We start from the raw sequence: 14274 nt of genomic DNA, 5'->3' as shown, positions 1-14274 counted from the left end.
TTTTTGCCCCTTTCCTCTATTGACCCTAAGGTAATAAGCTAACTTTGTGTTCAGAATTAACCCTGTGGTTTTCCATAAGGAGGCTGATCTATCACTTTCACCAAGAAGCTTCTAGGTCAGTGGGAATGTGGCAGGTTGTTGAGGGGGATCCTGGGTGGGCAGAGATCCTTGACCTGGAAACCTAAAGCAGGACTGGGGGATTAGGCACAAATAGCAGGGTTGACAGCAAGGCTGTGAGTCAGAACCAGGTGGTCAGGCCAGAATGAGGTCAGACTGAGGACCGGGGGCTGAGCTGGCATCTCAGTGTAAGCCAGAGGAGAGCCGGCAGATGGGACAAGGAGACGGTGGGTGGGAGCAGGGCTAGGGAGAGTGGGCTGAGTTATTACACACTTTCCAACTCGCATTTGGGGTTTATTGTAATGACGAATCACGTAATGCATTCTATTTATTTAATTGTTTAATGAGCAATACATGTTTGTGAGACCATATTCTAAAGACACCAAGGTATGCACTGAAAACTTAATTTCCCTCCCATGCTTGTCACTCCACCACACAATTCCCTGGTTGAGAATAGTTCCCTGGTTGAGGAAATCGAGGCACAAAGAGGCAGATTGCTCAAGGTCACACTGTGGCAAGGGCAAGCCTGCATTTCTACCACCCAGATTAGTGCTGTCCCTGGCCCACCTCACTGCTCCCCATTGGGACTCTTCATAACACAGTCCAGACATTGTGGATAGTTGTTATTATTTTTTTAACCATGTATTTTCTATTTCTCACCTAAATGATATCTTTTCTGAGGCCAGGACAATTCCCTTAGTCCCTATCAGTATACTTAAGTTATTCTAGGGTATTTTGGAAATAGATTACATCCACAATACTAATGATGTTAAAGGTACAGAGATTCCACAAATGTGTTTGAGTTACCTGCTAAGTATAGCCCCTGTGCTGGGTGTAGGACATAATGGTGATGAAACATGGACTCTGCATTGACCATAAGAGACAATGAGAAGTTGCTGAAAGCCATGACTTTCATGTATCTTTCCTACAAAATATATTTTTTAAAAATCCAGCAATTTGACTTTCTGTATGAATGTTGTACTTGAACAAAAAGTTTTTAAAAAAATCTTGTAATGTGCACTCTGGTTTGCTTTCATTTCCAGATAAGCAGACATTTACTGAAGTTAGAACTTTGGGAGAATAGCAAAAAGCCACAGACCCTCCCAGCCTTAGAGATCCCTTGTGAAGGCTTTATATGTCTGAACGGGAGTGGGGTGGATTCCCACCGTGGACCGTGGCCTGTATTTGCTCACCAGTGTAGGACACCTGGGGAATGATGGGACCAGAGAGTGGGCACCCTATTTCCCGATGCTGCAGCTGGGGTGCTGCCACTACTGAGCTACGTTCTGGAGTTGGACTTGTGAGGCATTTTTCCTCATAAGAAGTGCCATCAGCTCTGCTTGCGGGGCATTGCATTGATCTCTCTGGTTTCACTTGGGTACGTGACCACAAGCTAACAAATTTCTATGAAAAATGTGTTTCGAGTTTCAAACAGCTGATTTATAATTACCTTTGGGAACATAACCTCGCAAAAGCTGGAATTATCTGTGCTTGCTCTATTCATCTTGCTTTCTTAACTACAGACAGTGGATTTCAGGCTTTTCATCAGCTTGGGTTGTTCTTCTGACTAGTGATGGATTGGCTTGTGTGAATATGTGTGTACATATATGTATCTATTTTAACCTACATGTCGGTATTTCTGAGAATTAGGGTTGTAGCAACTTTCGTGTTTTTTTAATGTGGGTCTGAGTCATTGCTAAATGTAAAGCAAGCATACAGATCATAGATCAAGCAACTGTTTCAAAGCTTGAAGGTCATTTTAACGTCACATCCAGATTTGGCTTAGTCATTTTGTAAGGGTTTTAATTAGATCCCTGATTGCTGGTAAATAGGCCCTCCGTGATGTAAGCTGGGACTGCCTACCAGGATAGAACAAAGCCTTCGAGATCTTGGAGGACCGCATGTTTCATTTCTGCATATGACTGTCAGCAGCTTCTCAAATGACGAGTCTCCATGATCTATTTGTGAGTTCTAGGATGACTAGCGTGGCAGCCAGGGTCGACAAGTCTTATCACAATTTGTATTGGTGTTTCCATGTGTTGAAGTTGACTTTGACCTTTGACTTTTGTATGTCGTTATTTCCTTTCTGTGAGTTCACTAGAACAGATAGATTTGGAAGGCTTTATATGGACTGATCTGAAATTACAGGCTCCCGTGTCAGTATTTTTTGCTCATTTGTTTTCAGTTGAGTACACTATTTTAAGCAGTCATGCTGGAGTTCTCAAGACTTTCCTACTGCAGTTTCTTCATCTCTTTCAGAGCACAGAATAGTTCTTTTTTGAATCTTGGGACTAGACACTAATGTCATATATCTGACTCAACAAAGGAGGATTTACCTTAATGCCAGTGGTTTTTGTGGGAGAAGATGAATAACTGTATATCTGATTCTATTTGATTCAAAGATTATTTTTAGGAAAGCAGGATTTTTTATTGATCTATAATTCACGTACCACAGAATTTACCCTTTTAGAGTATATGTCAGTGATTTTTTTTAGTACATTCAAAAAATTGTACAGCCATCACCACTATCTAATTCCAGTACATTTCCGTCATCCCAAAAAGAAATCCCATACTTCCCCATTTCTCCTTACCTCTAGGCCCTGACAAACAGTAATCTACTTTCTGTCTCTATGGATTTGCTCATTCCAGACATTTCATATAAATGGAATCATACAATATGTGGCTTTATCTCTCTTCCTTCACTTGGCATAATGTTTTCAAGGTTCATCCACATTGTAGCATGACTCAATATTTTACCCCTTTTTATAGCTGGATAAGATTCCACTGTATGGTCTCTTAGTCATTTTGTGCTGCTGTAACAAATTACCATAGACTGGATGGCTTAGACAACAAGCAGTTATTTCTTATAGTTCTGGAGACTGGGAACTCTAAGAGCAAGGTGCTGGCAGATCCATTTTCTGGTGAGAGCCCACTTCCTTGTTTGTAGATAGCCATCTTCTTGCATCCTCACATGGCTGAGAGCAGAGAGAGGAAGCAAGCTTTCTTTTATAAGGGCGCTAATCCCGTTCATGAGGGCTCCACCCTCATGACCTAATTACCTCCCAGTGGCCCCACCTCCAAATACCATCACATTGGGACTTAGGCTTCAATATACAAATTTGGGGATGGACAAACATTCAGTCCCTAGCATATGGATATTCTTTTTGTTTGTCTATTCATCATTTGATAGACATTTGGGCTTTTCACTCTTTGACTATTGTGAATTATGCTGCAGTGAACATTCTTGTGTGCAAGTTTTTGGGTAGACATATGTTTTCAAGTCTCTTGGGTATATACCTAGGAGTGGAATTGCTGCCTCATAGGGTAACTATGTTTAACATTTTGAAGAACTGCCAGACTGTTTTCCAAAGTTTTACATTCCCACCAAAGTGAATCAGGGTTTCAATTTCTCCACATGCTTGCCAGCACTTGTTATTGGCTGCCTGTTTTTTGTTTCTTTGTTATTATAGCCATCCTAGGGGATGTGAAGTGGTATCTTTTTGTAGTTTTAATCTTTATTTCTTTCATGGCTAATGATGAGCATTTTTTCATGTTCTTATTGACCATTTGTTTGTCTTTTTTGGAGAAATGTCTTCAGGTTCTTTGCTTGTTTAAAAAATTGGGTTATTTGTTTTTTCATTGTTGAGTTGTAAGAGTTCTTTTTATATTCTGGATCTGAGACCCATATCAGATATATGATCTACAAATACTTTCTTCCATTCTTGGGTTATCTTTTCATTTTCTTGATGTTGTCCTTTGAAGCATAAAAGTGTTTAATTTTAATGAAGTCCAATTTATAACTTTTTTCTTCTATTGCTTTTGTTTTAGGTGTTGTATATAAGAAACCACGACCTAATCCAAGGGCAGAAAAATTTACCCCTCTGTTTTCTTTTAACAGTAAAGTTTTAGCTCTTACATTTAGGTCTTTGGTCCATTTCGAGTGAATATTTGTATGTGGCATGAAGTAGGGGTCCAACTTCATCCTTTTGCATGTGAATCTACACTTGTCTCAGTCCCATTTGTTGGAAAGATTCTTCTTTCCCTATTAAATTGTCTTGGCACCTTTGTCAAAATGAATTGACCATAAAAATGAGAGTTTAATTTCTGCATTCTCAGTTTTCTTCCGTTTATCAATATGTCTTTCTTTATGCCCGTACAGACTGTCGTGATTCCGGTGGCTTTGTGTAGTAAGTTTTGAAATTAGGAAAGGGGAGTCCTACAAATTTGTGAAGGTTATTTTTTGATGTGATGTTGATATCTCCTCTTCTACTCCACATACTTTGAGATATCTTTTCTCGGCCATCATAAAGTCATGTTAGAAATGTTATTTTGAAGCGGCTATGAATTCAGTTTCAGGTCTAACCTCGCTATTCTTGTGAAAAAGGTATCAATTTGAATCAGTCATGTTACAAAAGTTTGACCACTAGCTCTGTCTCAGTTTCTTAACTGTAAAACAAAGCTTAAAACCCAAGTCAAAGGATAATTCTAAGAATTAAATAATGTGACATATGTAAAAGCATCTAGCATGGTGCCTAGGAAATGATAGATACAAAATAAATATCTGTTGCTTTTCCCATACCCTTCTCATGGATTCAAGAACTTTCCTTGTACCTTGTATGATGGTTCTGAATTCTTCCTTAAAGTGAGCCTTCTTCCACTTAGAAACTGTTTTCCCTAAAGTCATCATATGGATTGGTATTACTGGATTTTCTAGTCTCTTCTGTGGTATTGTGTGTAGTGTAATGTTTCAACTTCGTTCACTGCTTTATCTCAAGTGTCAAGAATTGTGCCTGACCAATAGTAAGTGCTCAGTAAACATTTGTGAATTGAATCCCAAGTAAACTCTTGTATGACCCCATTTTCTTGTTTGCTTGGGTAAATATAGTGCACATTGCTTGGAGATACATTTTTAAGTAAGGCTGCACAACAGTTATGTGAGTATTTAATTTCTGAGACATTTTCCACAAGGTTTTTTGGAACAGTTTGTTCAGTTAACTTGAGAGTGCCTCTCCCTGGAGTGGTACTTACTTCTTTCCTCCAAATGGTCTTCTAGTTCTCCTTCAGATGTTTCCTCTTCAGGGTAATTTCAGACTGAAATAGAAAGGATTGAGTCTGACTAGTCAACTTTAGAAAGCAGAGGGGAAGAGAGGTGGGAAAGTTGGGTTTAGGGGAAGATATGTGATAAAGAGAGACCAGGGAGGGACTTTTAGGTCAAATAGGGGAGCAGGTTCGCAGTCTCTGAACATTGCTTATGGTTTTTATGTGATAGTTGTGGTTTCTCATGACTCTCTCAACCTCTCCAGTCTAGACATGAAACTATAAGCTAAGAGCATACAAGTGTTATTACTGGCTGTTGTGAGCCTGATTCGTAACCTAGAAATGGTGCCTGTGCATGGTAAGCTGTTTTATCTGCGTGACCGATAAACCACCCGTTAAAGGTGAGAGTTCAAATCATTTCATGGACTCATAGGATAAGTGAGCTTTAAAGCTAGAAAGGACTGTCAAGCTGAAGTAATCAAAAGAATAGATTCCATGGTCAGATAGGTTGGAATGGATTCAACAAAGTTAGCACATTTGGCTTTGGTTGATGTTTGTTTAACTGCAGCACCTCTCAGAGCCTTTAACCTGCCAGTATATATATATTACACTCTATCTTCAAGAGGGAATGGAGGAGCAGCATTCCCCAAAGTGACTGGTCTTGGGGACCTATTTTTGGGGAGCCCTGTGGGACTGGTATTTAGCAGAGCATATTTTGAATGATTATGATCCAGGGTAACACTTCATTTTTTTAGACATGAGCTCTGATTTCTTACTCTTTCTGAGTTGCTGTTTCTAGGAAGGGTCATATCTGCTGATACATTACATAGAAGCTGACTGTGTCTGTTGTCTTGCTAAGAGAACTGTCCAAAAAGTGAGAGCTTAAATTCAGAGTTACAATCAAACTCCTGAAACACTGTGTATATGTTTATATAACTTACAAAATACCTTATCTTCCAGGATCTCGATATTTGTTTATTTTTTTATTTTTAATCTTTTATATAGCTTGGTTTATGTGGTGTCGAATAATCCCCTATCTAATGAATCTGTAAAATTTGATATCTGCAGCTTTTGCTCTGACACACACTCCTTAAGATGGAGGGCAGGAAGAGGCAGGAGAAGGAGGACCCTTACAAACCAAGACCCCTGACTTCTGCTATGGAATAAACAAAACACAGAGAGCTGCCTCATTCTGAGTTGTCACATAAGCTTGTTGTGACTCGAGTGCCTTCCTGGAGTTCAGTGGTAGAGCACACTGCATCCAGTTACAAATGTGGATACAGCCTACTCTATGTTCCTGACAGTACTTCCATCTTCCCTCCTTTTACCTAAAGGTGCCCACCCTTCCTTCTTGTGTCCAAGTCTAATGGGGTTAGTTTATTTAACTTTCTTTAAACAGGGGCTGGGGGAGGGAGAAAGAAAGAGAAAGAGATAGAGATTGGAAGAGGATTTAGTGGTATAGCTCCCTTCACTTCCAGTAAATCCAGTTTCTCTGTGTTGGTATGTCACCATTGTGGTGTAACCACAGCACAGATGGGATTCCCAGCATCAGTAGTTTCCATTTACCCTTCAAATTAAAAGACCCAAGTACTACTGTCCCACAGCCTTGGGAGTTTCTGTGTTACCGTGCTTGATGACTGTGGGGAGGCGTGACGTAGGTAGAGTTTCTCATCCTAGAGCATAGTGTTTCTCCAGCAACTGAGACTCAATCAGAGAAGGAAGGGTCAGAGAATGAGGGGGCCTGCTGGGGATGTTTGAGTTAGAATCTCAGATTGGTGAGTGAGTGAGAAATAAGAGAACCATGACCATGTGACTACTTTAGGAAAACGAACCATACAAGTCAGAAAAGTAATTACTGTCTTAGTTTTATTTCAGTGATATGTCTTTTTTGTTTTAAATCAAGCAAAACAAAAAAAAATTCAAAGAAATTATAATATTACCCAAAAATCTCAACCAGAACATAACCAGTGTTATCATTTATTTCAGGCTTGCCTCTATACATATAGTGAGAGAGATGACTAGAGGAATGGATGGATAAATGAGGGGTGGAAATTACTGTGTAAGGCAGAGCTCAAAGTAAACATAAATTTAAAGGTAAAATATTCTATTTGATCTTACTTGAATTTAACAAAAGGAAAAGAAAGTGCCAATCTTCTGAAAAGTTATTCTTTATCTGAAGAGGGTTAGTTCTCTTGGTTCAGCAGATAGATGAAAACCTCTGAGAGTTTGGGAGTCAGAATGATTTGAGCATGATAAAACATGATAGACTATCTAACGCTTTGGCCCAGCATCCCTCCCCTGCATTCAGATGTTTTTTGCTTGTTTTGTTTTTATTTTGTTAGGATTTATACTTTTACCACTCAGTAGCTATAATTCGCTGGTTATTTCCCCTGCCCCCCCTTATTTAATCCTAATCAATGCACTGTTAACTGTCCCGGTCTTTTTACCCTGTCTTTGCCATTCTTGATAATTTAACCTTTGATGGGCTTCATTGTCATTAAATTGCTTAGAAAGGGCTTTTGAATGCTGTGTTCCTGAGTTGTTTTAGGTTTGGAAATTGTTACTGTGCATTTTTATTGAAAGACTGCTTTCTCTTGCCAAGTTGTCTTCTAAAGAGGTTGTACTCATTTACGTTCTACTAGCAATTTATGAGAATGTGTGTCTCGAATGGGAAACTTTTAGGAATATCTATTTGCCTGAAATGGTAGAATTATATTGGGCAGTGGCTGAAATAAGTTTCAGTTAGTAAATGAGATATCAGATTATGGAAATACTTGAATGTTGGGAAATTGGCTGTTTTTTTGGTGAATTCTTCATTTCCTTGCCAAGTTAATAGCTTTCCAGCAGGCCAGGTGATGGCTACTGGGCAGCTTTGTGGAGCTGTTTTTAGGACTTTGTAAATTTTGTGGGACCGATCTTGAAAGCCTTCTCCGCCTCCCTCCCCAGTCTGGCTGGCTGAGGGTGGATTTTTGTTGCCATCTGAAGATAGTAGAAAGTGGTAAATAGTTTCGTCTACCAAAAAAATTGACATCTGATAATTGAATTAATGTTTTTTCGGTTCCAAAATATGATCTTTTGCCTCATGTCGCAGAATATTGTCTTAAAACTGAGCAACCATTAGAAACCATACCTAAATGACACATGAACTTCACACATCTTTTGGAACATTCTGAATGGTTTTCAATTGAAGCTGTATGAATTGGAGGGTCTGATCCTTTTAGGGAAGACCATCTCTGTATTGACAGTTTGAAGTACCTGTAAATTTAAGTTGGGCTTATTGCTAAAAATCCCTGCTGACCTCGTGTAGAAAACTAATATCCTGTTTCACCCTTTAATTCATTCTCTCCAAACAATGGAGGGATGGGAAAGAAAATTTCCCAGATGACTTAATCCATTCAAGTTTTGGCCAAGTGACTCAGCTCTATGCCAGCCATTGGCTTTTTCAAAGGCGGCAGGGAGCACACCTGGAAGATTTCAGGAGGCAGAAATGTCCCTAGGTGTTCTCATGTTGTGCTAAAGGAAAGGAGGGAGAAAATGAGTGATTTACAATGGTGTCAGCTAAAGCTGTGCTATCCAGTGTGGTAGCTCCCAGCCACATGGGGCCATGTAAATTTAAACTATTTAAGATTAAACACAATTTAAAACTCAGTTTCTCAGTTGCACTGGCCACATTTCAAGTGCTCAGTAGCTGCATGTGGCTAGAGACTGCAGTATCAGAGAGCACCTTAATGTTATATTGAATGGCTCTGGTTTTATGCTGATCTTTTATTTCATGATCATCCAGGGCTCATTAGAGCCCTAAGGAATCAGTCTCCTGTCTTTTCTTCCTGCCTTCCTCTGCTTTCAGTCATTCTTCTGCCCCAATTCAAATGATGAAGCACTGCTCTCCATATTGCCTTGCTGGCATCCTCTGGTTTCTGGACACTGATAGCCCCCAGCGAATCCTGCATGTGGTTGAGACCAGATCTTTGCACTGCAGGATCAACTAGACAACTGTCTGGCCAAGGCCAAGAGTCAGTTAATGTTCTTACTAAAAGATTGAATGGTGCTTGGGATTTTCACTCTGAAATTTAATAATAAAATTGTTCTTTAGAAATATTTAAATGCATCCATTGAGGACTTTTACTTCAGCTCCCTCTTCCCCTTCTGGGTTTATGTTCTTGAGGGAGAGCAGTCCTGGGTTCTGTCCTAGTTGTAGCCCCGCTGACTGACCCTGTGACCTTAGTAAGACAATTTCTCTGTGGTGCAGTTGCTAATTAAGAACTCACTCTCAGCCACTTCAAGTTACTACGACGATAAATGCTAAATGCTAAGTGAGAAATTTTGAGGTCTTTGTTAAAAGGTATAATTAAAGGTTTCATAAGGGGTTTGTTTATCTTCTTATCTTTCTGCACAGTTTTAGATTTCAATGTCCCACTTGTGGCCTGTCTGTCACCATCAGACACATACTCTCCTTGATGACCTAGTTGGTCCATACTCTCTACTCTGAGCTTCATGTAAGTGACTTTCTAAGGGAAGTCTGGGTTTGTTGACCAGGGAGCCTTCTTCAAGACTGACCTACACAACAGCAGTGGGATGCTCTGGTAGAAGGAAGCTGATGGCCCGAGGGTCAGGACAAGGGGGCATTACTGCTGACGGAGTCTTTTGACCTCATGTTCTCATGCTTCCCCTGACTGTCCTGGAGGTCTACCAAGGGCCCTGCCTAGTGTTTCAGTTATCTAATACTGTGTAACAAACAATCCCAAAACTCGGTGGGTTATGACAATTACATTTATTTGGGCCTCCAATCTGCAATTTGGGCAGGAGTCCGTGGGGAGAGCTGGACTCTGTCCCACTCAGTGTCAGCTGGGATGAGAGAAGGCTGAGAGTGGAAACATTTGGAGGCTGGCTCTCAGCTGGGGGTCTCAGTTCTTTTCCAAATGGGCCCCTCCACGTATTCTCTCCGTGTTGCCTAGTTTGGGCTTCCTTACATCATGCCGGCTAAGTTGGAGGGTGAGCATCCTGGGAGAGAGAGATCATCACGTGGAAGCTGTGTTGCCATTTCTAACATGGCCTTGGAAGTCACACAGCATCACTTTGGCCAGAATCACAAGCCCAACTGGGTTCAAGGGAAGGGAACATAGACCCCACCAATCAATGGAGAAATGTCAATATTGTTTTGTCAGAAGAGCTTTGGGATGGAATGTATATTGGTGTCGTCATCTTTGAAAAATACATTTTTCACACCCGGTGATGATGAATCAGAATTTGCATCAACTTTGTCTAAGCCATAAATAAGCCTTGAGGTCTGACCTGGGTCTGGAAACTGGGGTACTTCTCATTTTCAGGAGATATGATTGTCATTGCTCTGTGCTGGGGCGTCTCTGCCTTTGGGTGTGAGGATGAGGGAGTTAACATTTGCATAGCACTGGAACTGATTTGTTGAAGGATGCTGTCTTAGTACAGAATGGTGTCTTGAAACACCCTCAACATGCTAACCTCCCTGATTCAACTGATGTCTGCAGTGAATGCACAATGTAGGGAAGTTCACAGTGAAAATCAGGGTCCTAGTTGCTGAACATTATTTTTTTAAATTAATTTGATGGAATCCAGCCAGAGTTTTGATACATTATGTACACCTAACATTTTGACTTAGGTTTTCTAATTTGTAATTTCTATGACTTATTACTCTTTTGTAACATTCTAATTAGTTTCAAACTCCTAAATAATTAGGATCCATCTTTTAAAAATTTTAAAAATTTGATAAATGGTAGATACTTTAGAATACTTATTTTTCCTATTTCTCAGATAAAATAAGTTTCAGTAAAAGTCTTCTAGCACCTAGTCTAAGGGGGAGCGGACACAGGTCATCAGTTTGATTAAAAAAATTAACCTGCCACATGCCAGGTTCTAGGCTAGTTGGAGGAAATTAAAAAACAAAACCGAAAAAGAGTAAGACACAGTCTTCAAATTGTTTCTGATTTGTACACTCCCCTGGAGAGAGAAAGCAACCATTGCATTGTTAGCATTACTAACAGGTACTTTTAAATTTTTCTTGCCTTTTTAGCTCTACTAATAACTACCCCAGTTTTTTTTAATGTGTTTTCTCTGCCTTTTCCTTCTATTCCTCCATCTAATTTTTTTGAGCTTGTGCTAGGTTGAAAGTGTCTTATGCCCGGTTCCCTGCAGCAGTCTTTCACCTAGGAGTGAGCAAAACTTCCAGTGTCCTTTTTCTCCCTGCCTAAGTTAGTGATTCATTGCTTGCTTTCAGGCCTCTTACAAGGCATTGTTGATTATTGCCTTTGCAATTCTGGAAGGATACCCCCAAAATATATCTTGGGAAAGTAGTTTTATAGAATTTGTCTTAATTCTCAGTCCTTGGGTTATTCTCAGTCCTAGGATTATTTTTAGTTAGGTGGACAAACAAACTTGAAGTGTGTACATCTGATACATTAACCACTAGGTATTTAGTTTCTTGTTACATGAGAGTGTTCAGTTAGTGCTCACGGAGCATTATTCATTCTTAGCTTAAAGGTTCAATTCTGAAAAGACGATTAGTAGATTCTTATAGGAGATAGAGGTGTTTTTGAATTCACATTCATATTTCATAGTGACTCAATTGATAGTCTTTTTAGATCGGTAATGAAATGCAGTCTGTGGTTGCCAATTGTTAAAACTCTGCCCTGCTTCCGCCAGCAGTTGTCAGTTAAGGGAGGGTAACGACGCCCACTGATAGAACTCAAACCACAAGATGTTATTTTAAGTTCTTGGGTGGCGCTTTCTCTTCTTACCCTTTAAACTGCTAAGTCATATCCTGCTTTTCATTTTAATTTGGTGTAAATTAGATGCAGTAGACGTAGGTCTGGCATTAGATACTAAAATGAAATTAAATACCAAAATAAAAGAAGGCGGTTCTGTGGAGTAATTCTTTCTATCATTTTTGGATGCAAGATTTAGGGCAGGGGTTCTCCACCCTCACTGTGCATCAGCATCGCCTGGGGAGCTTTTCAAATGCCCTTGCCCAGAATGTGCAGCTGGATGAATTGGTATGACATGGGGCCAGACTTTGGTCTCTTGTAGAAGGTCCCCAGGGTGATCCTGTCATGCAGCCAGGCTTGAGAAATATTGCGTGAGGTGCCCTCCCCGCCCTCTACATTTCTCTCTACTAGTCAAGTCCTATCCACGTCTTTAAGGCTCCCTTAGGCCCCCTCTTTCAAGCTTTGCTCACAACCCCAACCCCACTGAGGTCTTCCCCCTGACTGTTCACAACGCCTACTAGATGTTCCACCTGAAACTGTGTTCGGGCTTGTTTCATTTATGCGCATCTTATCTCCTTGATCAGAGTGGTTTCCTCCTTGAATGAAGCTTCTGTCACTTAGTTTCCATCGCTTAGGGGTTAGCACAGCTATGGATGCTTAGTAGGTACTTTATAGATATACATTGAGTTGAGTTTTCGTCACTGTGACTGTTCTCCCTTAGCCTCTTGTCTTCTGCTATAGCTTCATTTGTTAGCCCACATTTACCCATACGTGTTTCATCCTCTTAAGACGTAGAAGGGCAAGTAAGAGTAGCTAAATGGCAGAAGGAGGAGGAGACTTCAGCCCATTTCTGATTTTACTATTCAAGAGTTGAGGGATTGTCAGATGACCTGTGGACTCCCCTCTCTCCAATCAGAACATTCAGTCATCCTGTTCTAGAGTGGCTCTTGGGACCACATGTGTGACAAATGCAACATGAAGGGGACTGTCCTGCTGGAGAAGGTAAAAATGATCTGAGGAATGCATCTCAACCTGCTGAAGAATATGAGATTGTTTCAGGAGAAGATAATATACCCCTAGAACTTCAAAATAGTAGCTTTCTGTGCTTTGTCAAAAAGTAAGGATTCTCACTGCCAGTGTTTCAAGGGTTCCTGTTCCTGGCCCAGGAAGCCGACTGGGAAGGAGTGGTTGGCAACCTCCTGTACAGAGGGGTACAGAGGTGACCCAAGATTCCTAATTTTAAGGCATGCTACCTTCTTAGAGACTATGTCATTTATGCTAAACCTCTGTAACTGAGAAACCCCAAAATTAAGTGATTTAACAAGACTGAAGTTTATTTCTGTCTCATATAACTGTCCAGATATGGTTATTCCTTTCCTGGCACAATGACAGTACCATCCTCAACCCATGGCTTTCATTTCTGTATTTAGTTGTCCCCATCTCTCAGCCTTCAAGAATGGGGAAAGGACAGAGAACATATGCACATCTCTTTTTAGCACAGTTTCTGTTCACATCTCATTGGTGGAACTTAGTCACAAGGCCCCCACCAAGCTGCAAAGAAGACTGGAAATGTAGCTTCTAATTTGATGACCTCAAATGAAACTTGACAGTTCTGTTATTAAAGAAAGGGAGAATGGATATTGATGAATGAGTCAAGGCCTGCATGATAACCTGCTAAAATATCAGATCTACCATCACTCTCTTTCATTGGTTTGAATAAAAATACACCAGCCTGTCAGAAGAAACCTCATATGTGTCCCTGGTCCTTTGAAGTCATGGTAGGAAACTGAAGTTTTCAAGGGGAATGGGTGATGTTTCTACCTTTCAGGGGAAGGTAGACCAAGAGTTGGAAAAGGATACAGACAGTGTACAAGTAACTGTAGCACAGGTCGTGCTACAGTTATTGACAAACCCTTGACCCTTGACACTTGGGGTTTGGTTTGTAGGATAGGCTGTTGCATCTTTGAGGAGAAGTGTGTTTGGCAAGAGATTTGCTAACCTAATCAAGAGAGTTCAACTGAAATTTGATGGGAAGGGAAAAAACATTAAAACTTGATTGGATTGGGCCTGGCCCTGTGGAGTAGTGGTTAAGTTTGGTGTACTCCACTTTGGTGGCCTGAGTTTGCAGATTTGGATCCCGGGCATGGACCTACACCACTCATCAGCTTTGCTGTGGTGGTGACCCACATATAAAGTGGAGGAAGATCGGCACAGATGTTAGCTCAGGGCTAATCTTCCCCAGCAAAAAAAAACAAAAAACAAAAAACTTTATTGGTGGGAGAACGATAGGCATTGCCAAGATAAGACCAGTAACAGAGGAAGAGAACTTCAATAATTCATTAAAAAACACCTGGGAAGCAGGGTTACATATAGAGAGAGATAT

General features: G+C 40.5%; 1 protein-coding gene across 29 annotated transcripts in view; it reads left to right on the top strand.

The window, feature by feature from the left end:
• Positions 1 to 14274, top strand: part of OSBPL3 (oxysterol binding protein like 3) — a 170808-nt gene that overhangs the window by 57403 nt on the left and 99131 nt on the right. The gene's annotated exons all lie outside the window — the stretch shown is intronic.

This window comes from Equus przewalskii, chromosome 4 (genome assembly GCF_037783145.1).
Source record: "Equus przewalskii isolate Varuska chromosome 4, EquPr2, whole genome shotgun sequence".
NCBI classification, from domain to species: Eukaryota; Metazoa; Chordata; class Mammalia; order Perissodactyla; family Equidae; genus Equus; species Equus przewalskii.
Note: the sequence above shows the minus strand (reverse complement) of the source record. Positions and strands in the feature narration are given on the sequence as shown.